Here is a 24,187-nt window from a genome sequence, read left to right on the forward strand (position 1 = left end):
TGTGTGGGTGAAGAGATATTATTCCCTTGGAAAAATCAGGGTATTGATACCCAAAAAAAGGCATGTAAAACAGATGTCTATCATAAGACATAATGAGAAAATATGCAAAGATGTTGACTATGAATGGAATGGAGAGAGCAGATTTTTATAATATTGAAAAACTGCAAACAGACTGGTTAAATTATAGTACAGTCAGTCGTATGATGGGTAATATCAGCCATTAAAAGAATGGGAGCTATATATGAGAGACAGATGTTTAACATCATATGGTTAGGTATGAAAAACAGATTACAGTATGTTTCTATTTTTGATTTTTAAAACATTTATAGGAAAAATGTCTAGAAAGATTAGTTTTTTAAAAATCTATTTTAAAATATGGGTAAAATACCCATAACATAAAATTTACCATCTTAATCATTTTAAGTGTAGAGTTCAGTAGTGTTGAGGATAATCATATTGTGCAATCAATCAGTGTTTGCAAGAGCATTTTCATCTTGCAAAACTGAAAGTTTATGTCTATTAAACAACTCCACATTTCCCCCTCCCTCCAGCCCCTGGCAACCACCATTCTACTTTCTATTTCTATGAATTTGACTATTCTAGATATTTCATATAAGTGGAATCTTGCAATATTTGTCCTTTTGTGATTGGCTTATTTCATTTAGCATAATGTTTTTAAGGTTCCTCTATTTGTAACATGTCAGAATTTCCTTCCTTTTTAAGACTAATATTCCATTGTACGTATATAAACATTTTGTATATAGATCGTCCATTTCATAGATGGACATTGAGTTGCTTCCTCATTTGGGCTATTATGAGTAATGCTACCATTAACATGAATGTACTAGAAAGATAAGTTCTTTATGTCTGTGTCATGAGATCATGGGGAGACTTTTATTCTTTTTCTTATTGCATTATTTTTCTTTCTTTTTTTTTAATGAACACAAATTGCTTTTATAATCAGAAAAAGCAATAAGGATATATTCTGTTTAGGGAGATGGACGAGGAAAGGTTTAAAAAAAAAGGCTGATCGAGGGTAGGGGCAGCAAGAATGAAATGGAGAAAGCAGATTTGAGAGACATTTCAGGAGAATCAACAGGACTTGACAGTTAAGAGCTAAGGGGAGAGAGGAGTAGAAGAGGAAGCCTTCCCTGCATATGGTGGGAAGGGAGCATCAGTCCTGGAGGAGGGTGGAAATAAGGCTGAAGAGCCACCTGAGCTTTTGTTCAGGAGTTTGGACTTTTTCCTGAAAGCAGAAGGAAGCCATTGAATGGAAGGGAAATGACTTAATCAGATTTGCATTATAGAAAGATCGCTCTGGCTCCCTCCAATCCATTCTGCAAGCTGAAGCCAGATTGTGCCAGATTTCCCTTTGTTTACTTAGACTTGAACCTCTGTTAATTTCCTTTCATTTGAGATGAAGCATTAGTGCTGAAAGATACATTCTTCTAAAAGCACCTGGAATATTTTAAACAAAGTCCTATTTAGATTACATTGATTCCTAATTGTGTTCAGTTTTATCTCAACAACACAGTCTTCTGTAAATTTACTCTCTATGTTTAGTAGGGGAAATATGAATAATTGGGAAAGTAAACAAGGAATATGAACAACTCAAGTTGGAGACCTTCTGTTTATTGCAAATATCTTTGACATTCTCCTTATTGGGAGAAATATAAACTAAACAGTGTCATATTAAGGAGTTACTACAAAACAAAAATTCTTAAAGAGTCCAAATGGATTCAGCCTGTTACCATTTCTACTCCCACAAACCTGTAATCTTTGTCTGCTTCCAGGGCATCGCAGAGAGAGAGAGGGAGCTAACTGTTGTGCTAATATTTGCAAGAGTTTTGTGGTTTATAAGAGCTAAATTTCCAAAAGATGTGAATCCATGATCTCATTTCATTCCTTGCAACAATTTTGTGAGGTAGAGATTACCATTCTCATTTTCAGATGAGAAAATTGAACATCAGAGGATTCAAGAGAGCTCCGAGGTGCTACATTTAATAAACTCTGGTTTTCTTACTTTTACATTATAGTTTCTTACCGTGAAAATTTTAGACAAATACAAGAGTACTAAGAATAATATAGTAAATATACCCATACCCTAGCTTTAACAGGGATCAACATATGCTCATTTTATTTTATACATACCCCCCCACACACCCTCCCTTCCTTAGATTGTTTTAAAGCAAATCCTAGATAGACATCATACCATTTCATTTGTAAATACTCAATACGCATATCTAAGAGATAAGGACTTTTTCTCTCCCTTTTTTCTCTGTAATCATATACCATCATCACACCTAAGCATGAACAGTAGTAATTCCTAAATATTACCTAACATCCATTCAGTTTCTTTAACTCTCTCATAAATGTTTTATGCTGTTGGTTTATTTGAATTGGTGTCCAAACAAGTCCACCTGTTACATCTGATTATGTCCTAAGTCTCTAGCTCTACAGCAATTTCGCCTCTTTTTTTTCTCTCCTTGCCTTTCATTTATTGAAAAATTCAAGTGGTTTGTCGTACAACTTCTAAATTGCAGATTTTGCTGATTGCATCTCTTTAATGTGTTCCTGTATTCCCTTTAATTTATTTATTTGGCCATTGTCCTTAATGGTCGTACTGTGTACACATCAGCAGTCAGTCTAGTCCTCTCTCTGTGATACTAAGATTGATCATTGGGTTCAGGTATTGTTTACATGATCCATCCATTATCAGTCTTTCACAGAATAGTTTTAGCAGTTATTAATGGTCATTGCCTAGATCTATTATTTCATTAGGGGTTGCAAAATAAATCCAGGTTTTCTGGTGCCAAGTCGTGTGCTGCTCTATTAAATCCCACTGTCTCGATTCAAGGAAGCCTTTGTACATTGTCATGTATTTTCTACCCTGGTAGGGAGAGAAAAATTCCTCAGTTTAATATATTTTTAAAAACTAAACAAACAGAACCTATATGCTCTGTCCAACACTGAATGGTCTTATGTATTGGCAAAACCACAGAGTAGAAAGGCTGCCTGAATCACTGTTTTTCAAAGGGTAGATTGTTAGACATTAGAAGGTTGAGCAATTATTTGGGGGCAGGGTTCTAGTATTTTTAAAAATCAAACAATAAAAAGCAAAGAAAAAAAAAGAGTGCATCTCATATAGTAAGAATAAGCTTTGTTTTGTAACTTTTGTTTCACCTCTTTTTATGGATGACCTCTGAGCCATGTTATAAAATGTATTTCTTATTGTGTCATGGTCAAAGCCATATTGTTTCAGTGTTCAGATGGCCACCTTGAGATAATAGCAAGTTTCTCAGCTAAGGATTCAATCATATTCAAATCTACTACTTATAAAATAGTACAGTACATTGATCCATTTTAGAATTTCCTTTAAAGGCTTTTTTGGGTGACTGCCTCTATGACCTAATCCTCTAGTATTAGTTGAATTCAAGATTCCAACCAGCACTGGCATCATTCAAAGGCATGCTGCAGCCTCATTAATAGGCAATGATTGGGAAGGGAAGAAAGTCAGATCTGGGCAGTTGGAGAAATTGAACCCTTTTGCTGGCTTCTAGGGCATGGAGGTGGGGCAGGGGCATCTAGACCTCCCATGTACACGGTGATAACAAAACCCTAATATTGTTTCTGCCCTAATCAGTATTGGTTTAGGACATGAGCAGGTGGGATATTTCGAGGAACTCGAATGCAGAGGTTAGACTACAGTGCACAGTTAACATTTTAAAGCTGTGGAAATGGGGGTTCAGAGAATGCAAGTTGCTCAAAATCAGCCAGTAGGTGGGGGAGGCAAATTTCAAAACTCTGCTATATCTTGGAAATATTTTGAATAAATGTATGATGTTGAGTCAGTTCCTTAATAATTATACCCACTGCATAGAGTTGTAAGAATTGACTATGTAGTTAAAGCACTTAACACTGTGCCTGGCTATGAGAACTACTCAGTCAATATTAGCTGTTATTATTTCTGAAACATGTTTTCCAGTGTTTAATAGTTAAGACTTTGGCTACCCCAGGCCCTGCTCAGTTTCATTTTTGAGCTGCTGCCTTTGCTTCTGTATAGACTGGTGACACGCCCTTTTTATTGAAAAGCTGATTAGCAGTCTCCTTCCGTTTGAGACAACAAATAGCTACAAGGTATTAGAAATTAGCACCCAGTTGGGGTGGCTCCAGAAAAGGTAGGTTTTGGGGGAGAGATACAGGCAGATGATCTATACCTTGCGAACAAAGAAAACATGTGAAATGTACATACAGCCTTTATTGTTTTTAATTTTTACTTTTATCAACGTAACAATAAATCCTTATTCTATGCTATAACATTATTTGGGGATCTCAGCTACATGGAGAATAGGAATGTTATATACATATGTCATTTAAAAATACAGCTTCTGAGTTTTCATAAGCAATTATTATGATAATATTTAGCTATACATGAGGGAGATTTGGGCGGTGGTTTTTTTCGGTGATTCTCCATAGCCAGTGTACTTTTAAGACTAGACTGTTTCTTTGTGAATATTTGTATCAAAGCTTAGAAATCGCTGCTTGTATTTTTACAACCTAAGAAAATCAATACTGCGTGTATTATTTCAAATTAGTTTATCTGAAACATAGTACCTGTTTCTTTGTAGTTTTTAGGTTAAAACCTGAGGCATTAGATCTTTTCACTGTAAGTTGTTATGGATAAGCTTTAAAGCTGCAGACGCCTTGATTGAAAGTAACTGAAACTTAATTAAAATATTTCCAGGGATGCTAATAAAATGGCATTGCTTTCCTATGGCCTGAGAGTCATTGTTTTCTTTTAGCCAATGTTTGAGAAGTTTTGGAACTCAGAGGAATGCAAAGTTGTGGGAAGAACAAGAACTTGGGTTTCAGGCGGATCAGGGTGACCTTGGACAAGGTCTTATAGTTTCAGTTCCCTTATCTGTAAAATGTCTCATGAGGTCCTTTGAGAGTTAACCATTATAAAACTTGGCCACTAGAAGGGGCTTAATAAATGTGAGTTGTCTTTTTTCTCCCATTCTCAATGCCACAAGCCTACCTACTCTGTTTCTACTTGCCACCAAATGGAAACTTAGAAAAGTTGATGGTCTAATCCTAATCTTCAGCATCAGTGAAACATATGTAATTATATTGCTCTCTCTTGTGCATAGGTTTAAAATTCAGTGGTTCTTGGTGACCCTTGCATGTTGTATGTGGTACATAGTAAATACGGTGGCCATGTTTCCAAACCCAAAAATTGAAACTTGTGGTCTGATGAGTAGTATACTCAGAGGGTTGAGAGAAACAGAATATTTTTAAATGGTGCAAAAGCGAAACAAAACAAAACAAAAATAACAAAAAATAGCAACAACAACAACAAAAAGTAAAATAGTGCAGCCTCAGGGAAATCACAGATGTGTTTTTATGTATCCTAAGGAAACATTACAAAGCTATGGTTAGGAGACACTTTTGGACAAGAGTTCAAATCTTGGCCCGAGCACTGTCTACTTGCAAACATAAGTTACTTAACCTTTTTTCCTAAGCTTCAGCGTTTCCTCGTTTGTAAAATGGATGTAGTGAGGTTCTTTGTCTCTTGTGAGGATTGCATGAGATAAAGGGCTCAGCACAAGGCCTGGCAGGTAGTAAGTACCTGATGGATAAATGTTAACTATTGTGATTATTACTAAGGCTTTTGAAACATGTTCACTTATTCAGTAACCATTTTTTGTAAAAGCCTGTATGAAAAGCTCTCCTAAAATAACTCAATATTTGGGAAATTACTATATAATAACTTCTTTATTGGGTGTGGTATGAAAAAGGCCCAGAAATATTTTAAAGAACCAATGCCCAACTCTTAATGCCCACTCAGAAGACCTGACAAATTTGTCTTTCTCACAACATTTGAATAACTCTTAGCATCTATTCCATTAACCTCTAAGATGATCTCTCTGTAGTGTGGGTATTTTTTGGCTTGTATAACGTATGCTGTCCCAGAAGTAGGACAGACTTCAAGATTAACTTAATCCGCTGTCTCCTCTTGGTTGTTCCCTCCCTGGGGAGTTGGCTTCATCCTTAGGCCAGCAATGAAATAGCTGTAGCAGTTCTGGGCCCCAGATCCAACTATGACACCCACCAAAGGAATAGAAAGATTCTCTCTTCATCTGTTCTCCTAAGAGTGAGAAATTTTCTCAGAAGCCCCCAGAATACTAATCTTAGAATCCCATTGGCTGGAATTGGGTCATGTGCCCATTCCTGAACCAATTCCTGTCACCAGGGCAATGCCATGCCTTATTGGCTTAGGCCTATTTCTTAAGCAAGTCATTTACAGAGAGGGGTGAAACTACCTTTAGGCCAATCAGGAACAGAATTGTGTTTTAGGATGTGTTTCTGTGAGTAGGAAGAATGGATGCTGAGTAGGTTGGTTAGCAAAGAATTGTATTGGCTGCTGATAAGAATGCTTTTAATAATACAGGTTGTTTTTCTTATAAAAAACCATTAAGTTGAAGTAGGCAGTCTGTTGCTAGGATGGCAGTTTCACAGTGCCAGCAGGCAGTCTAGGCCATTCTCTTTCTGCTTCACCATCCTTACCCCATGACTGGCACTGTCATGGGCACCTTGTGCCCACAAGTGGGCTTCTGGTTCTCTAGCCAAACAGTCGTTCCTTGAGGCAGGAAGATGTATGAAAGGAGAAGGTAAAGGACACCTTTTAAAGTACTAGAAGTCCCAACCACCATGTTCAATTTACAACACATTGTTATCTGTGAGGGAGGCTAGTGAATGTAGTTTTTTTAGATGGACACATTGCTGTTCCCACCTATAGGGATTCTGTTGCTATGGGAGAAAGAGAAAATGGCTGTAGGCCTGGCCAGGCGCAGTGCCCACAACAGAAAGCAGCCCACGGTGTCCACTGTAGCCTCCACTCGGAGGGAAACACAGTTTTAGGTATGTGTTTACTGTCTTTCTGTTCATTTTTAAATCAAATACTAATGAGATCATACTTTAATGTTTTATAATTCATATTCCATTTAACTACACCATGAGTATCTTTTTATATCAGTTAATATACAGTAGAAGCTGAATTAACAGATCCTTTTCACCCTCATCATGAAACTTAGTGTTTAATTTCCATGGCTTTCTGAATGTGCTTGACTAGTAAACAACTCTACTGTGTTGTCCAGTATACTGGCCATGAGCCACGTGCGGCTGTTTAAATTTTAGTTCATTTAAATTAAATTTAAAATTCAGTTTTTTAATCTAAATAGCCGCTAGGGACTAGACTAGTGGTTGCTGTACTGGACAGCTGTTTCAGATATAGAACATTTACGTCACAGAATAAGCTTATGGTGAGCAGGACTGCCCCAGAGGACTGAGCACACCAGCTCTCGTTTGTTTTTAGGGACTTTTAGTGTAGTGATTAAAGTCACCAACTTGGAACCAAACCACCTGCGTTAGAATTCTCACTCTGCCATTTACTAGTTGTGTGACCTCAAGCAAGTTACTTAACTTCACTGTGCCTCAGTTTCCTTATTTGTAAAGTGGTCACAGTGGCACCTAGTCTCTGAGGACTAAAGGACTTATATGTAGAGTGCCTGGCACATACTGAACACATTGTAAGCATTTGCCATGACGACAACTGTCAACAAGAGTCAGGTGGGTTCGTTTCCCCTGTTTATGCCAGTTTATTATTGAATTACAGAGTAACTGTTAACTAATGAAATATGAGGACAAAGGAAAAACATTGTTTTTGTGAAAAATAAGTTGAATGCATTTGAAAGACCTAGTAAAGATAAATAACTAAAAACAAGTTCTTGTCAAATTATAGGTAGAAGAGATCTCTGAAAAGACTGAGGACAAAAATTCATCAAAATGTAGAATTTTGCCTTCAGACTCCATTTCACTAGTGGCTTTCCAGTAAAAACTGGAAATCATAGACATGCATCATGGGTGTGGTTTTATTATTTTATTTTTATTTTTTTACAATTCAACAGTAAGTCACATATATTTTGTATTGTATGTTCACCATCCATAGTTAGATTTCTTTCCGTCACCACGTCTTTGACCCTTTTTACCCCATCTACCTCCCCGCTGCCCTCTACCCTCCAGTAACCACTAGTCTATTGTCCATGTCCATGAGTCTCTGTCATGTTTGTTGCTTTTATGTTTATATCACACATATAAGTGATTTTCATGTGGTTTTCAACTTTTTCTCTCTGGCTTATTTCACTTAACATGATTATTTCAAGGTGCATCCATGTTGTTGCAAATGGCAATATTTCATCTCTTCTTTTGGCTGAGTAATATTCCATTGCATATATGTACAACATCTTCTTTATCCAGTCATCTGTCGTGGGACACTTAGGTTGCTTCCATGTCCTGGCCACTGTGAATAATGCTGCTATGAACATCGGTGTGCAAATATCTTTTCAGATATCAGTTTTCAAGTCTTTGGGGGTAAATATCCAGTAGAGGGATTGCTGGATCACATGGTAGATCAATTCTTAGTTCTTTGAGGAACCTCCATACTGTCTTCCATAGTGGCTGTACCAATTTGCAGTCCCACCAGCAGTTATGAGGGTTCCTTTTTCTCCACATCCTCTCCAACGTTTGTTATTACTTGTCCTGTTGATAACAGCTATTCTAACAGCTGTGAGATGGTGTCTTATTTTGATTTTGATTTGCAGTTCCCTAATAGCTGGTGATGTTGAGCATCCTTCCATGTGTTTGTTGGCCATTTGTATGTCTTCTTGGAAGAAGTGTCTGTTCAGGTCTTCTGCCCATTTTTTAATTGGATTGCTTGTTTTTTGTTGTTATTGAGTTGTATGAATTCTTTGCATATTTTGGATATTAGGCCCTTATCGGAGGCGTTGCTTGCAAATATATTTTCCCATTCCGATGGTTGTCTCTTTACCTTGTTGATGGTTTCTTTTGCTGAGCAGAAGCTTTTTAGTTCAATATAGTCCCATTCATTATTTTTGCTTTTACTTCCCTTCATGCAAGAACTTTAGTTGCTAGGCTTATTCTCAAGAAAAAGCCTTAATTTTTTTATCAAGTGTTTGACAAATGAACATACATTTTTAATGATTTCTTTCTTTAACGAGCTGTTTTTTAATTTGTCTTTGGTGAATTCTACCATTATTAGTCCCGATCACATCAGAAAAAGTGCTTCTATTTTAGTTCTTTTCAAATTACCTATGGATTACTGTGCATCAGTTGAAATGAATAATCTCACCAAACCCTGTTGTTGGATATTTACATTGTTTCTCAGTCTATAGTGCTATAAGTGGCATTTTGATGATTTTCTTTCCAGCTAAATCTTCTCTAATAAATATGTTTTGCTCCTGGGACTTCAGAGGAATCCGTCCCCTCTTCACCGAGAGGCCTGGATTTCAGTCTGGAAGCCTTTATCACGTCATGTAAGGGGACATGTGGGCCTTCCAGACCTCATTTTGCTTTTGGGGTTAGCTCCATTTCTTCTTGTGGGCCACTCACTGAGTTTAAATAATGTTTGGACTGTCCCAGAGAGTTCCTTGTCATGGAATTTTCCTGATGTGACTTCTTTTACCAATTCATATAGCACTTTTTGCACTTTTATTTTTATAGCATTTCTCATCCTCCTTTATAATTATCGTTGTGTTTGTTTGGTGTTTGCTACTAAACTCTTAGCTTGTTGAGGATAGGAAGACTTCAATGGACCTTTATTTATCCTAACATAATGGGTGCTCAGTTTGTTGACTGAGTGAATAATGTCATTTTCTTCTCTTACTACATAGCCATCTTCCATAATACTTCCTTTGAATTCATTGTTAGTGGTGGCTAGTCTTCTAGCCTCTTCACTAGGTCAGATTCCATGTTAGAGCAAAAAATGTTAAATGTTTATAAGGTAATTTTCAAACATAAACAAAGGTAGAGAGAGCAGTATAAAGAAACCTCCATTACCCATCCTCCGGTTCAAACAATTATCAACATTTTAGATTCAAGTTTGATTTGGGATGAGGGTAGAGGGAACGTGAGGACTTTGGGACGCCCTTCTAATCTGTGGAGCAAGAAGCAGGGATGTATGGTGGGCAGGGTGGAGAAAGAGGACCTTGGTGGCCCAAAGGCAAACCTGCCTATCTACCTCATGGGGTTGTTGTGAAGGGTCAGTGGGTTGACATATGAACAGTACAAAGCACAGTTCTCAGCACGTGGTGAGTGCAGTTTAAGTGCTGTCACTTCTGCTGCCATTCCTGTCACTACTGCGTAGCTTGAGGGAGCTGAGTTTGGTAGCCATGGTGCTTACTAACTTGGTGACCTTGGACACCAAACCTTCTGTGCTGCAGTTTCTTCATCTGAAGAAACGGGGATGATAACAGCATCTTAATACCACACAGGCAATGAAATAAAGCTTGTAAACGTGTTCCAGATTCATGAGCATTAATCACAGCTTTCCAGAGTGGTGTTCTGGTCTGGAGGGCCTGTGCTTCTGAAGTTTTGGAGGGTAAAGCCTATGCCTTGTATGGACTCTCATTCTGAGACTTCATATTAGTAGGCCCCAGAGTTATATGTCAGCCTAACAAATAATCATTATAGCACAGTAAACTTCATTTTCACTTGTAAAATATTTGTTTCTAAAGCATGGAAACAATTTGGCTTTATATAGCTTGTCCATATATGCACTGGAAATTAAATATTTATCAACCAAGTTGATAAAGGGATAAAAATAGTTTTCCTAAGGAACTGCTTGCTAGGGATTAGTGTTGGAAAAATTTTGCAGCAGAATCTGTTTCACCATCTTTGAAATATAAACAGTATCTTCATTTGTCTATATTTTTCTTAAAACACTTTGCTAAACTCCTAATTAAAATAGCTTTCCCAAAGCCAGAATTCCTCTAAAAAAGTCAGTTTTCTTTTTTTTTTTTAAATGAAGACTAAGTTTTAAACACTTTGCTTTCTCTTCAGTACTGCGAAGAATTCTAATTATGCAGAACATTCATTCAGCACCCCCACGCACGCACTCATACACACACACACACGCGCGCACACACAGACACAAACACACACACACTCATATCTGTCTGAGATAAGAACTAGTAGATACTGTGGGAAGAGAAATGGAATATTCTCTAATGGTTATAATAAATTATTGCAGTGTTTGTTTAGACAGGACAATCAGCTGTCATGTCTCCTGGGTATGAGAGTTATGTAAATCCAGGTCAGAAAGTCAGTGCCTTAAACTTAAATTCTCAGGAAGATTTTTCTCTTTCAAAGGACCACTTGCCATTAGGTTTGACGTTTTAAAAGTTTGATTTTTGTTGTTTCAGTTAGTAAAAATTTGGCCTTCTTACCATTTGTGATTTATAACATACTTTTATAAACTTCTTCATTCAAACTAAACCCCCATTTTTCTACCCTCGAATAACAAAACCAAATAAATACAAAATGCAGTTTTACCTCAAAAAGAACAATATCCTAATGCAACTATTTGGCCCCAACAACGTATGAACTCTTAGCTTTATTTCCCATAGATTGTTCCGTTTAAATATTTTATGACAGAGTCTCTTGATTTCCCCCCCCCCCCCCGGGATTCCAGTATATTTTGTTAATATTTCTTTTCAAAGGTTCCAGCACATATCATATCTAGGAGTCATCTAGTCAGTGTTATATTAGAAGATATGGTACTTCTAATTTAAATTTTAAATCTAATTTAAACTTCTAAATTGCAAGAGTTGACAGGAAAAACTGAATTTTTTTATTGTAGGAATCCTTTATTTTTGATACGTTTATGTCTCTGAGTAAAAAGGAAGTTGGAAAGGAATCTAAATGTACTTCTTGATTTTTCTTGTAATCATTGAAAAATGCTATTTGGAACTAGTTTCGACTTTTGAAGAAATTGGGGGATTTTATCCAGTATCTGAGGTATACCTTATTTTTTTATGTTCTGACTTTAGTATCAATTTTTTTTTCATTTCAACATATCTTGAGCATTTACTATGCACTTAGCATTGTGTTGGGTTTTTTACACATATTAGCTCATTTAATTCTCACAGATGCACCATCAGGTAGATACGATTTAAATATGCTTACACTAAAAACCTTTCCTTGATCCCTCTTGCCTTTGCACACCTAGTCCATTGGTTATATTGCCATAGCAACAGAACATACCCTGCTCTGTGATGCAGCCTGTGAGCCATCAGACGGCAGCAACAGCCTCCGCCCAGGTCTCTCTGCTTCCCTTCTCGTCCCACTACAAAGTTTACGGTTGTACACCTAAAACGAATACAGTGTTATGTGTCAATTATATCTCAGTAAAACTGGGGAAGGGGGAAGTGAGTGCCAAGAGAAACAAGGGTCCAGGTTAAATGCCCACTATCAAAAGCCTTAGTAGAACTCTAGAGTTGTGTTGTCCAGTGTGGTAGCCATTAGCTACACCTGATGTGGTAAGTCCGAATTAAGATGTGCTTTATACATTGTATTTCAAAGACTTAACACAAAAGTAAAGAATTATGTTGTTAATCATTTTTATATTGATTCTATGTCAAAATGATAATGTTTTGGAAATACTGGGTTGAAGAGAACATGATTAAAGTTTAAAAAGATTTTATGTATGTATACATATAGAGATCTACACATAGCAGCCAGGGTGATTACAAAAAGAATTATTTTGAGGTAATTGCAGATTCATATGCAGTTGTAAAAAATAACGCAGAGATCCCATGTACCTTTTACCCAGTTTCCCTGAAGAACAGATCTCAGCTCACATGTCACCTCCTCAAAGCAGCCTTCCCTGACCACTATAATATAGTGTTCCCTCCCCACTTTTATTCACCTGTTCCATTACTCTGTTCCATTTTCTTCATGGAATTTGCTATTGTCTGAAATTATTTACTTGCCCTTTGTCCAATAGAAAGTGAGCTAAAGAGAGTGGGAGTCTTGTCTATTCTATTCATTGCCTTATTTCCAGAGCCTGGAACAGGACATGCATGCAGTAGGCTCTTGATAAGTATTTGCCAAATGACTGAACTTTATGGATGAGGAAACTGAGTTTCAAAGTGATTGAGAAACTAAACTGTGGTCATACAGCTAGTAAAGTGGTAGAACCATGACTTAAAGCCACAGGCACAAAGGCTCTGCAGTAGTTTGTCCTGTTCACAGAGCAGATAGAACCATGATGCAGGAGGCTAGGCAATGACAGGGAGAGTGGTATAGTTTCAGACTAGAAAAACAATCAGGGCCCGGGTCACCTCGGGCTCTGCAGACTGAGTCCAATGGGAGGTATTGGAAGGCTCTAAACAAAGGAACACTGGACAACATGGCTCAGCTTAGCTCACTGGAATTCTGCTCTGGTGCTGGGACTGGAGTCCAGGCCTAGAATGATGCTTCCTTTTCTATGCTCCCACGTGTACTCATTTCTCTTGGTGATCAGGGACAGGACTTTGGGCTGGTCACCTTCAGCACATCACCCATTAATTACATTGATCCTTCCAATTGGAATTCAGGCAGAATGATGGGTTTGCCGAGAGGGAAAGGAAGACACAGCTTATGCTGGGGGTTGGGCGTGTTCAGGAGGAGGCACCAGGCAACTCCCAGATCAGTGGAGGCCAGCGTGCTCTGGCCTCTGAATGTGCAGCACAATCAGAGACCAGCGTGCTCTGGCCTCTGAATGTGCAGCACAATCAGCTTGAAATTCTTTGGGACCACCCTGTGCTTTTTGTTAGCACAGAAGTTATCTTCAAGTGAAGTATTCTGTTTGGGGCAAAGCCTTTGGATCCAGTTTTCATCTGAGGCATCATTAAAAACAAGGGCAATTTTCAGAGAGCAAATGCAGCAGCCTAGATCAAAGGAAGATTTTATAGTGGGTCTTCTTCAAGGGGCTGTGAGAAGCCTAAGAAAATATGTCACAAAGAAAGGCCCGTGTCCTCAAGGAGTTTAAAGTCTGTTTAGAGAGATATCTACAAGTTGAAAGATAATTGATATTTCAAGGCAGTCTTAGTGTCTGGGAGGATTCCAGAGGACAGCCACATGATGGCTGAGTCTGGCAAGGTTCATAAAGAGCTGGTGCTTGCCTGGTGTCCTGAAGGGTAAGTAAAAATTAGGAGGGAGGAAGGAGGAAATGTGTTCAGGTGGGATGGAGAGAGAATAAGATTGGGAGATGTTTGAGAGAAAAAAATGCACAAGAGTGTCAGAGGCTAAGTGGAATCTGTCTGGCTGGAGCAGATTCAAGAAGAAGGAGAGAAGGAGAAGATCTGAGTGGAAGGAAGTAGTGTGAAAACTCTTGGTCAGGAATGTCCAAGCTTTCTGCTTGTACGAATAACTCGGAATGGAGAGATGGGCAGGTGTGTGGTCGGGTGACTGTTTACTGAGGTATGATGATAATAGCTATGACTTCAGTAGTGCTTCTCTGTGCTAAGCACTGTTCAAGCAGCTTATTAAATTAAATTCTTATAACAACTGTGAAGTAGGTACCATTATCTTCTTGTTATAGATGGGGAAACCGAGGCACAGGGAGGGAAAGTAACCTGCCTAAGGTCACAGAGTTCTAGAGTCTGTGCTTTTAGCCTCCATTATGACCTCTCACTTAACGAGAGCCAGATAGAGTTCCCCCCAGCTTTTTTTATGAAAAATTTCAAACATACAAAAAAATTTTTGAAGAGTACAGTGAGAATCTGTGTCAAGCACCTAGATCAGAGTGTTAACATTCATTCATTTATTCAATTATACGCCCCACTGCCACCACTACTTTGTTCTGGAAAGGCTATTTGACAGTTCTTGATTTATTTAACCAGTAAGTATGTCTCGTCATGGAGTGATTTGAATCATCTAGGAAATATTCGTAATTCTTGTATATAAAGAGACTTGAAGCAGATTCAGGGCCCACACAATTTCCTTTTCCTCTTTTATTTCTTCCTGTTTTGCTGGAGGTGCTGAAGGCTTTATCCCAACCGTATTGTTCCTTGGACTCCCTTGATCTCTTTATTTTTCACTGTTGCCTGTGGAAGTCCATTTGTCAAGCTTATCTTAAATGCCCTGTAGCTCTTGGATCTTCCTTGGAACCTTGCATCAAGATATAATCTAAACACCCACAGTGCATTCTCTCTCATGACACTAACCACAGACTGCCTTGTGCTATATTTGATTGTGTGTTTTCCTTATCTTCTGTGTATATTTCAGTAATAATTTCTCAGGCCTTGTTCAAGATTCTGGAAAGAGAGAAATGAATCTCTCCTAGTGATCCCATTTCCCTCTTACTATGCTTTCTTGATCATTGGAGTGGCCTCTTATTTCCTGTATCCTGTGTGGTACCTGGTACATTGCCCTGCACATGGTGATTCATATGTAGTTTTTTGTTTTTTTGTTTTTTTTTTTTTTAAATTTAGTTTTGAATTGAGTTTGAGATACAGGGAAACAAGCACTTCCAAGTCAGATCTGAGTTCAAATCATGACACTACCACTGTATACCCTAGGGTAAATCACTTAACCTCTGTGAGCTCCAGGTTCCTTATCTATAAAACATCGATAATAATACCAATCTTACAGGATCGTTTTAAGTTTTAAGATGAATTATATGAATTGCCAGGCACAGTTATTGGCACATGGTAGGTGATAGTTTTGTAAGGGAAGTTCAAGTCATTCTTTTAGGTCACTTGAGTGCAATAGGCGTATTTAGGATCTTAATCGTCTTAAAGGAAATGCTTGCTTAGTCTCTGGGCTTCTCAGAGAGGAAACAGGCACTGGGAAGGGTCTGGCCCATCTCTGATTAACTATTCCCTTTGTCGAGTCAGTGATCTGAGTCTCTGTTTTGAAACTACTTATATAATGTATACCACCTGTTATTTGTGTATTTTTAGCAGTGGGAGTCGGTAATCCTAATCCTGTCTGTAAAAGAGCAAACTGTTTACCAGAAGCAGAGCTTTTTACTTAGCTCTGACTCACACTGACTCATCCTTCTCATTTTCCCACCCACCCCTCTTAACAACCTTGCAAGGGAGAGAATTTTTAGGGAATTCAGTCTTTTTTTTTTTTTTCCCACTTTCCAAAATTGAAAGTTTGGAGGTGTTATGTCGTTCATTCCATCTCATGAAGGGTTAAAGTCCATGCTGCCCCAGAGTGGCCAGAATGACCAATGTTATGTAGCTGACCATCTCATTTCAAACCTTGTCTAAAAACCTTGTCTAGACAAACCAATTCATTTGGCTGAGAGATCAGACAAATGCCTGAAATGTACCTATTAATTGACTGAACATGTATCACCTTAACTTAAATCCCATTGAATTGAAAATTCTTCTTTTTCTGAGAATAGGAAGCCTGAGCAGAATTAGAGCCAGAGCTATGATGCCTTAACCATCGGATATGAGACGGTACATTAGAGCCAGCAAAATGGAGAAGGAAAGTTATAGATCAGATGACGAATTTCCTTATGCCTTCATTTGACATTCATTAAATGACTACTTACTGATCATCTGTGATATGCCAGATGGTAAGGCTACAACAGTGCATAATAAAGGTGTGGTGCCTGTTGTCATGGACCATATATCTAATGCGTGTGTACAGTAAGTGCTGAGGTGATGGGAGTAGAAGATGCTGAGGGAGCAGAGAAGTGCCTTGGCCTGCACATGTGAGCACCCGCTTGTGCATGAGGTTAAAGGGAGGTAGGAGGGTTTCTTGGAGGAAAAGCCACCCAAGCTGAAACTGGCTGGATGAGTCGGAGTCAGTTAGAAGAAGGGGTTGGGGCAGGGATGGCTGAAGAGAGTCCAGGCAGAAAGAGCCACGTGTGTGAAGGCCTTGAGGTGGGAAAGAGCTTGCTCGTGGAGAAAGCGAAATAGGTTCCAGTTTGACCAAAGGACAGTTGAGTGAGGAGGACATTTGGCACAAGGTAAATTTGGAGAAGCTGGCAGGGCCAGATCTGCAGAGCATTGTGGATTAGTTTATTAATTAAAAAAGAAATTTTAAATAAGGTAAATTTTACATACAGTGAAATGCTCATGACAAGTGCATACACCTTTGTAAGCAGCACCCCATTATGAGTAAGGACTTTTAACCCGATACTAAGATCAGGGCCCAGATTTAGAACCCCCTGGGTTGGGGAGGGGCATCAGTAGGACAGGACTGGAATAGGTAGGTGGTTGTTTGCTGGTAGGCAGTAGAACTCAGTTTGGAAATGGATGGGGATCTCCATTTTCCTAAAATGTTTTTTTTAGCAGAGGACCACCCCCTAATGCTTTTGTAGGATCCAAAGTATCTGCACAGAACACAGAAGACAGTGGTTTTTCAAGGTCTTCCTGGAGACCCCTAAGCCACCTGCATTTTGAAGAAAGCCTCCCAAAGGCATGCCTGGCCAGAGGCAGTGTTTCTGTCAACTTCATTGACAAACACGGAAATAATCACCGTATTGATTTAGTTTTGTTACCTACAGTACATGCGATGGTTTCCTTTTTCTAAGAGTAGGGTTTTAAAATAAGGTTACAGTTTTGAGTTTTAGGGATTTACTGAAGCTTATATAATTTAAGTGTTCTATTTCAATATCTGGATTTTTGACATGACGCCAGATATCATATAATGTGCTACTGTGCTATTTTTGTTGTCGTTATTCTTTAAGAAAGAAAAAAGATTATGGTTAGAATTTTCCTCAGTGTCTATAATTAGGAAATGTTTTTGTTCTTATTAAAAACAAATAAGCAAACATTAAAAATATATTGTGAAATCCAGGTCTATTCTCCACCTCCCTTTTTTTTCCTTTTAAAAATCTAAGGAATAGCGCTTTAAAAAAGTTCACTGCCAAAACACTCTGAAATATATTTATAGGAAGTTTGTTTCTCCAAAGCTTCCCTAGCTCAATAGGTTTTATGTAAGTTTGTAAATGTTTTTCTACAATTCGACCTTAACCTAAATCCTTCTAAGCATCCAGACTGCCTTGTATTTTTCTGTGTCTAAATTCAGAGATACCATCCTGTTGGTTTTGGGTAAATTACACAGTAATTTAGGTCCAGATAGTTTAAGCTCACCCAGAGTTTCACAGCAGTACGTAAGGATTTCATCTGAAAAGAATCTCGCTCAAATTCTGAAAATATTTCTTTTATCTTAGTATGCCTACCTGTTGTGTATGCATGTGTAGATTATTTTATTGTTCCTCATATGTTAAGATTGTTTTTATTTTTTAATTTTTTCAGCTTTATTGAGGCATAATTGACAATTTAAATTGTGTACATTTTAAGTATGTGTGATGATTTGCCGTATGGATACTTCTTGTGAACTGATTACCACAATCAGGTTAATTTAGCACATCTATCACCTCGGATAGCTACCTTTGTATGTGGTAAGAATCTTTGTTTAACAAATTTCAAGGATACAACACAGTATGGTTAACTCCGGTCACCATGCTGTACATTAGGTCCCTAGAACTTAATCATATTATACTTGAAGGCTCTTGCCCTTTGACCAGCATCTCCCCATCTCCCCTACTCTCAATCCCCTGGAAACCACCATTCTCCTGTTTCTATGAGTTCAACTTAATTTTAGATTCCACATATAAGTAAGATTGTAGAGTATTTATCTTTCTATGCCTGGGTTTTTTCACTTATATAATGTCCTTTGGATTAATCTATATTGTATCAAATGGCAGGATTTACTTCTTTCTCATGGCTGAATAATGTTCCACTGTGTGTGTGGGTGTGCGTGTGTGCGCATGTGTGCATGCACACACACACCACACTTCTTTATTCATTCATCCATTGACATACAGTTAGGTTTCCATATCTTGGCTATTGTGAATAATGCTGCAGTGAACATGGGGTGCAGATATCTCTCTGAGATAGATTTCTTTTCTTTTGGATATATACACAGAAGTGGGTTTACCGGATTATATTCTGGAATGGCTGAGAAAGAAATGGGCCTCTCTGGCATATCTCGCACAGCTGGGGAAGCCAGGTGCTCACTTACACACACTCACTCGTCCCCGTGGGAGGAATCGCTGGCTGAGAAGGTCTCTCTGAGCTCTAAGCTGTGTGGCCTTAGGGACAGATGACTCAGGTAAAGTAAAACTTCCACTTTCCCTCTCCAGTGAGTCCTATCTCAGACACCCCCTCCCCCCGCCCCCAACATTGTGCTAAAAATTTTTCACTTAACTCCTGCACTTCCACACAGGCATTCTTATCCATGCGTGATTGTCAAAATCGGTGTTCTTTAGGGAGAGGACAGTAGAACCCTCTTTGTCCACCATTTTGCTGATGTCACTCTTTATAGTTTTTTTTTAACAAGAAAAATATATATTTTTTGCATGATGAAACACAATTCATAGAACTCAAGAGTCGGAATATTACAGACCTTCTCTAAGTATAAAGATGGTTGCTGATCGATTACTGTTAACTAAATTGCTTATTGTCTGAAATCATCTTTTCTTTTTTATCTTCATTTAGCTGAATTTCCAAGTTAAAAAAAGATGTTTGATACATGTATTTCAGTCGATAAACACCTTATCCCCCATATTTAACAACCAAAAGTTAATATTAGCCATAGCTATACCTTTTGGCTAAAAATAATAGTTTCTAAAGATCTGTACTAAATTTGGATTCCAAGTATAATTTTTAAAAAATTTACAGCAGAGTGTAGATTCGAGAGCTACTTACTGATTTTTTTACTAATTTTCTCAAATCGAGAAAGGAAGTTGATTTACCTCTTAACATTTCACAGGAATGAGTCTACTGCATGTGGTTCCTTTTCTGCCAAGTGTTTAGAATATGCCTTATTTTTCAAAAGGCCCCACTCATTTTTTATGATAGTGGAATAAAAGTCTCCAGTTTAGCCAAGCTCATTTTTCTTTAAGCCTTCCAGGACTGTTTGCAATTCTAAAACAAATTCTGGGGGTTGTATATCTCTTGCAGCATGAGTGCTTTGTTAAAATTAAGAGGGAAGCCATGAATCTTCTCTATCTTGTTAGGATCAGATACGAATAAATTATTGGGATCTCCAGTGGATTTAGAGTAATCTATACTTAACGAAAATGACTTGCCCTTTTCATTTATTTTACCAGTCAACTCCCCCACCTTTCCTGAACATTGAATGTTTAAAAGAAGCTATACCTTATACCTTAGTCTTAAAGAACTACGGTGGAGTGAGTGTAGCAAGCAAACATGACATGTGGTGCTACTTTGGACCCTCTAGACTTTTCCATATCTGAGACTGAAAGAACTTGGGAGGGAACCTTTGCATAACAGAGAGGCCAGTAACTTCTCTGTTTTTCCAAAGTTGACCAAGCTTTCTTCAAAGGACCTCTGTAAAGCTCCAAGTCAGTAGGGACAAAACTTTCAAGTCTTTAAACGACTACAATATTTTAACATCACAGAATGAATATATGACACATTACATTCCATAATGTAAGTATGTTTCTGAAAGATAGGCTACTTGGGTATTACTTTTTAATTACTATTTTAATTGTCACCTTCATCTTTGCAGTAGTAGTAACAATAGTAGTAGTACGAGTAGTGGTAAACATTTTTGGAAGACTTAGTATGTTTTATATATATAGATAGTTTCCTTTAATCCTTATAACAATCCTATGAATTAGGTATTTTATTCTTTCCATTTTACAGGTAAGGGAACTGAGACTTACGTAGACTACAGATTTGTTTGGTCGGTTGATTGGTTTCGGTACAGTTCAGATACCTTTTGTCCTAGGCTAAGCACTCAATAGTAGACACTGAGTAAGTATTGGAGTAATAAATAATTGTATAAGATGCAAAATCATCTTATCTCTTGCATTATTCCTTTCTGTTCCATTTCTACTGCCAACTCTGCAGTACAAGCTCATATTTCTTCAAGTCTATTCAATCTTTTTCCAGCTTCTCAGCACTTTAATCCATGTTTCTAATGGGGCTTCTTCTGCCAAAAGTATATCTAAATCCTGCTTTGCCCCTGTTACCCTGCCCTTTAAAATATTTCAGTCATTTCTTATACCTGCCATTTAATGATGATTGGCTCTGGCTTCGAATGGCCCTCAGTAAGAACGAGCACCTAGACATTTCACTGTATCTCAGCTTCAGAACAGTTCATCTTATCTGGCTCTTGTTTTCCTTCTTAAAATAAACTGATTTTTTAAAATAATGATGATTTTTTTTTGAAAAGTACAGAATGTTATAAGTAAAATATCTTCTCTCCCCTCAAATCCCCATTCTCATTTTATAGAAGTAACCATTATAAATGATTTCCTGGATAATCCTTCCGGAAATTGTGCATATCCAAGTAGAAATATTAGATCTATAAGTTGGTTGCTTTAAAATTATATAAATGAGATCATATTGTGCAAAATATTCTGCCACTAGTGTTCACATGAATGCATTTTATTCTTTTAAATCACTCTTTAGTTGTGTCAGTTACAAATCTGTCAGCTTCAAATAATAGATTCAGGGAATAGTACTGGAGGAATGTAGTATAAAGTTTGGAAAATGGTCAGGTCCAAGGCAGGCCTAGAGAATCATGAAGTAGTAGGTTCAATGAGCCTCTTTTAGCAGAAGCAACCAGGCCATGTTGACATCACTGCCCTAGGACACTGTCAAGAATAAATTCCAACTGTCCCTTTGCCTTTCTGTTACTTGCTTAAGATTCAGAGTCCTAGTGGCGGAGTATCTCGAGATAGGATGTTAGACAGCTTATAAAAATGTTGCATTTCCATTATAGTGGTATTCTGTTGTGTAGATATGCCATAATTTATTTACTAGCTACCTTTTGGTGAATATTGACGTTGTCACTAGCAAAGACTGCTGTTGCAAAGAAAATAATTTTATGTGTCTTTGTGAATTTTCGTAAGTATATTTGTGGAATCAATTTCTAGTAAAAGACTGCTGTATCAACAGGTATGTGTGTTTAATAATTTGATGAACATTGCCAATTCATCCTTAGAACTTTACACTAGCTTACAGTCCCACCTGTGGAGTAAACTGGGTTTCTTTTAACTTATAAGATACAAAGTTATTTATAGCCAAATACTCTACAACAGCCACAAAGTATCAAACCAGATTCAAGTGGCTGGAGTATAGAATTTCAACATCTACCAAGGAATAAGTGTATTGACAGAAGATTCTGATTATATTATTTCATTAAGAAACTAACATGTTCATCAATACCCAAGGTATTCCAGTAGACATCCTGTGAAATGTTAAGAGATAAATCAACTTCCTTTTTTTCCCTCCTTTCCAGTGTTTATGTTTTCCTCAATATTGTATCCTTTCATTGTTCTACTTAGCTTTGCAAAATTTGTTGTACTATTTGAATCGGCAATACCACCATATGCTACAAAATCCACAAGTTAATGAAAGATATATAGTGGGAATTTTACTTTCAGTGATGGCACAGATAATCAATATCAAGAGTGAAAAGGGGGGATCATATAATCATTAACAAGATAACATAAAATGAACAATATGCCAAAAATTTCAAAACTTTAGGTCAATGGATAAATTTATTAATAATATAACTATTAATAAAAGTTGAATCAGCACTTAAAAACCTTCATGCAAAGAAAACTCCAGGCCTAGATGGCTTCACAAGGAAGTTATATCAAGCATATAAGAGAGAAAGAATTAATATTATGCAAATCCTTTCTGAGAATAGGAAAAGTGGTTAAGGGGGGGGAAAAAAAACACCAAAGTGACATGAGAAAGGAAAATTCACAGGCCATTTTACTCATGGGTATGAAAAATTCTAAACTAAATATAAGAAAGTAAAATTCAGTATTTCATTTATTATTGTGATATAAGAAACTAACCAAAATGTTGTGGCCTCAAACAACCATTTTACTGTTGCAAAGACTCTGTGGGTAAGGAACTTGGACAGCACACGGTGGGGATGGCTCGTCTCTGCTTCGAGTTGTCTGGGCCTCCATCTGGGAAGATGTAAAGGCGAGCTAAGGGCATTTGGAGGCATTTTCACTTGCATGTCCTACAGTCGATGCTGCCTGTTGTGTAGACCCTCACCTGGCTTTTGTGTAGAATCTCATGTCATCTCAGCTGGAACACCTACGTGTATGATCTCTTCTCGTGGTCTGTCTGCGTGGACTAGTTTGAGCTTCTTCACAGCATGGCAGCTGGCTATAAGTCCAGGGTCCTGAGAGAGCAAATTGCAGTTGCTTCTTAAAAATTTTTACGATCTAGTCTTGAAATTCTCATGCCACCACATCCACAATGCTCTCCTGGTTGGGACAGTTACAAAGGCCTATCCAAATTTCAGGGAAGAGGTCGTAGACCCCACCACTTAATAGGAGGAATGTCAAGGTCACATTGTGAGAAAGGCATGTAGGATGGGGTAGTATTGTTGAGGTTATCTTTGGAAAACACAACTTTTCCTATCTAAGGGTGTATGAAAAGGGTAATACATCATGACCAAGTTGGGTTTAAACCAGAAATGTAAGGCAGGTTTGACACCCAAGACTCAGCTAACAGATTAAAAGAGAAAAATGATTGCATGATAAAAATTCAGCATCCATTCCTCATTAAAAGAACAACAACATGTAGCCACCTAGGAATAGATGGGAGCTTCCTTAATCTGGTAAAGAGTAACAAAACATGTACAGCTAACATTATACTTACAGGTAAATTTTTACTTTGAGGAAATCTTTACTTTGTGGGAAATTCTAGCAACTGCAGTGAGGCAAGGAAAATGAAATGTTTAAGTATTGGAGAGGAAGAGTCAATAACTTATTGTTTACAGGTGACATGATTATTTAAATAGAAATTACAAAAGAATTTTATATTTAAATTATCAAAGTTAATAAAAGTTTTGCAAGTTTGCTGAATACTAAATAAATATATAAATCATATTTCTATGTACTAGCTACAAATAGAAAATTAAATTTTAAAAGATACTCTTTACAACAGCATCAAAAATAGTAGGTCCCAATAGAGAAAAACTTCATCGAGAGATATTAAAGAACACCCAAATAAAAGAGACGGATCATGTTGCAAATATGAGAGAACTCACTACTGTAAAGATATCGGTTCTTTAGAAGACATGGGGGCGCTATTCTAGATTAGGGGAGAATTAAGAAATAAACAGTCAAGTTTGAAGTGTGGTTCTTGATTGGTGTTGGAAAACACCAATTATATCCACTAAACACTATATCCATTAAAAAAAGAAAGAAAGAAAAATCTTTCTTTCATCCTTATCCTTCAGCTACCCTAGAGAGACCTGCCACTGTACCCAGTTTTCTCATGCACCTTTCTAGAGGAATTCCGTGTCTATGAAA

At 37.6% G+C, this 24,187-nt stretch overlaps 1 protein-coding gene across 2 annotated transcripts in view; it reads left to right on the forward strand.

The window, feature by feature from the left end:
• The window catches only part of PKIG (cAMP-dependent protein kinase inhibitor gamma), an 83,032-nt gene that overhangs the window by 12,105 nt on the left and 46,740 nt on the right, over window positions 1-24,187 (forward strand). The gene's annotated exons all lie outside the window — the stretch shown is intronic.

This window comes from Pteropus alecto, unplaced genomic scaffold, assembly GCF_000325575.1.
Source record: "Pteropus alecto unplaced genomic scaffold, ASM32557v1 scaffold45, whole genome shotgun sequence".
Taxonomy (NCBI): domain Eukaryota; kingdom Metazoa; phylum Chordata; class Mammalia; order Chiroptera; family Pteropodidae; genus Pteropus; species Pteropus alecto.